Genomic DNA, 3578 nt, shown 5'->3' on the forward strand with positions numbered 1-3578 from the left:
TAGACAATGGCTAGTGTTTGAAATCTGGCACGGAACCCGAAACAAATTTATAAATTATGGGGACGAATGCTATAATGGTCTCCCGGTTGTCGATTTCATTTGGACTTTTCCAGCAACTTTCGTACCCGTCGACAAAAATGGACCAACATTTGTATTTTCGGACCAAACGATGGCTAGTGTTTGAAATCTGGCGCGGAACCAGAAACATAGTTATAAATTTTAGAGAAGAATGCTATAAGGGTCTCTCGGTCCTCGATTTCATCGGGAATTTTCGAGAGATTTTCGTACCACCAGACTAAAATGGACCGGAATTCGTATTTTCGAACAAGAGGATGGCTAGTGTTTGAAATCTGACGCGGAACCCAAAATAAAATTATAAATTTAGAAGAAGAATGTTATAACATACTCTCGGTCCTTGATTGCATCTGGACTTTTAAGGCGATTTTCGTACCCCTCGACAAAAAAGGTCCAAAATCAGTATTTTCATACAAGACGATGGCTAGCGTTTGAGATCTGGCACAAAACCCGAAACAGAGTTATAAATTTTGGAGAAGAATGCTATAAGGGTCTCCTGTTGCTCGATTTCATTTGGACTTTTTAGGCAATTTTCGTACCACCCAACAAAAATGGACCAAAGTCCGTAGTTTAAGACCAAAACGATGGCTAGTGTTTGAATTCTGATTCTGGTTTTAAAACACAATTATAAATTTTGGAGTAGAATTCTATAAGGGTCTCTTCATCCTCGATTTCATCTGGTCATTTTCGGAACCAAAAATCATATTTTCGGACCAAACGATGGCTAATGCTTGAAATCTGGCGCAAACTCGAAACACAGTTATAAATTTCATATGGATTTTTCGGGCGATTTTCGTACCACCCGACTTCAATTGACCAAAATCTGTATTTTTAAACAAGACGATGGCTAGTGTTTGAAATCTGACGCGAAACCCGAAACATAGTTATAAATTTAGAAGAAGAATTGTATAAGGTTGATTTGGTCCCCGATTTCATCTGGACTTTTCAGGCGATTTGACAACTCTATTTTATTATATGTTATTATTATCTTCTTTATGTAGTAAAACTATAAAATAAATATAAAAAAATAGAGTTGTCAAATAAAGTGATAATTAAAAAGCATTCTTCTCTTAAATTTATAATTGTGTTTCGAGTCATATTTTGAACATTAGCCATCATTTGGTTTAAAATTTCGAATTTCGTTTCATTTTTTTCGGGTGGTACGTAAATTGCCAGAAACGTCTAGATGAAATCGGGGATTTTCATACCACCCGATTTCGGTCCATTTTTGTCGGGTGGTACGAAAATTGCCTGAAATGTCCCAATGAAATCGACGTCTCAAAGACTCTTATAGCATTCTTCTCTAAATTTTATAACTATGTTTCAGGTTCCGTACCAGATTTCAAACACTAGTCATCGCCTGGTCTAAAAATACAAATGTGGGTCTATTTTTGTGAGGGGTACGAAAATCGCCCGAAAAGTCCAAATGAAATCGAGGACCAAGAGACCATTATAGCATTCTTTCCCAAAATTTATAACATTGTTTCGGGTTCCGCACCAGATTTCAAACACTAGCCATCGTCTAGTCCGAAAATACAATTGTTGGTCCATTATCGTCAATGGGTACGAAAGTCGCTCCAAAAGTCCAAATGAAATCAAGGACTGGGAGACCACTATAGAATTCTTGCTCTAAATTTATAACTGTTTTTAGGGTTCCGCGTTAGATTTGAAACACTAGCCATCGTCTTGTTCGAAAATACAGATATCGGTCCATTTTAGTCGGGTGGTACAAAAATCGCCCGAAACGTACAGATGAAATCGAGGACCGGGAGACCATTAAAGCATTCTGCTCCAAAATTTATAGGTGTGTTTCGGGTTGCACTCCAGATTTCAAACACTACACATCGTCTTGTCCGAAAATACACTTTTCGGTCTATTTTTGTCAGGGGGTACAAAAATCACCGGAAAAGACATGATGAAACCGAGGACCAGGAGACCCTTATAGCATTCTTCACCTAAATTTATAACTTTATTTCTTGTTCTACGTCAGGTTTCTAAATCTAACCATCGTTTGTTCTGAAACTACGGACTTTGGTCCATTTTTGTTGGGTGGTACGAAAAGCGCCCGAAAAGTCCAGATCAAATCGAGGACCGGGAGACCTTTATAATATTCTTCTCCTAAATTTATAACTGAGTTTCGGGTTCCGCCTCAGATTTCAAACACTACACATCGTCTTGTCCGAAAATACACTTTTCGGTCTATTTTTGTCAGGGGGTACAAAAATCACCGGAAAAGACATGATGAAACCGAGGACCAGGAGACCCTTATAGCATTCTTCACCTAAATTTATAACTGAGTTTCGGGTTCCGCCTCAGATTTCAAACACTAGCAATTGTCTTGTGAAAAAATACGGATTTTGGTCCATTTTTGTCAGGAGGTACAAAAATCGCGCGAAAGCCCAGATGAAATCGAGGACCAGGAGACCCTTATAGCATTCTTTGTCGAGGGGTAAGAAAATCGCCCGAAAAGTCCAGATGAAATCGAGGACCGAGATACCCTAATAGCATTCTTCTCAAAAATTTATAATTGTATTTCAGGTTTCACGTCAAATTTATAAACACTAGCCATCGTCTGGTCCGAAAATACGAATTTTAGTCCCTTTTTGTCGGGTGGTACGAAAATCGCCCGAAAAGACAATATGAAATCGAGGACCAGGAGACCCTTATAGCATTCTTATCCTAAATTTATAACTGAGTTTCGTGTTCTATCTTAGATTTCAAACAGTAGCAATTGTCTTGTGAAAAAATACGGATTTCGGTCCATTTTTGTCCAGTGGTACAAAAATCACCCGAAAAGCCCAGATGAAATTGAGGACCGGGAGACCCTGATAGCATTCTTCCCCTAAATTTATAACTGAGTTTCGGGTTCTGTCTCAGATTTCAAACACTAGAAATTGTCTTTTTAAAAAATACGGATTTCGGTCCATTTTTGTCGGTTGGTTCAATATTCTCCCGAAAAGCCCTGATGAAATCGAGGACCGGGAGACCTTTATAGCATTCTTCTCCTAAATTTATTACTGAGTTTCGGGTTCCACGTCAGATTTCAAACACTAGCAATCGAGGACCATTTTAGTCCATTTTAGTTGGATCGTATGAAAATCGCCCAAAAAGTTTAGATGAAATCGAGGACCGGGAGACCCTTATATCATTCTTCTCCAAAATTTATAACTGTGATTCGAGTTCCGCGCAAGATTTAAAATACTAGCCCAAGTCTGGTCTAAAAATACATATTTAAGTCCAATTTTGTCGAGGGGTACGAAAATCGCCCGAAAATTCCAGATGAAATTGAGGACCAAGAGACCCTAATAGCATTCTTCTCCAAAATTTATAATTGTGTTTCGGGTTTCGCACCAAATTTCAAACACTAGCCATCGTTTGGTCCGAAAATATGAATTTCGGTCCATTTTTTCAGGTGGTACGAAAATCTCCAGAAAAGACCAGATGAAATCGAGGACCAGGAAACCCTTATAGGATTCTTATCCTAAATTTATAACTGAGTTTCG

The sequence above is a fragment of the Cicer arietinum genome, chromosome 3, assembly GCF_000331145.2.
Source record: "Cicer arietinum cultivar CDC Frontier isolate Library 1 chromosome 3, Cicar.CDCFrontier_v2.0, whole genome shotgun sequence".
Taxonomy (NCBI): Eukaryota; Viridiplantae; Streptophyta; class Magnoliopsida; order Fabales; family Fabaceae; genus Cicer; species Cicer arietinum.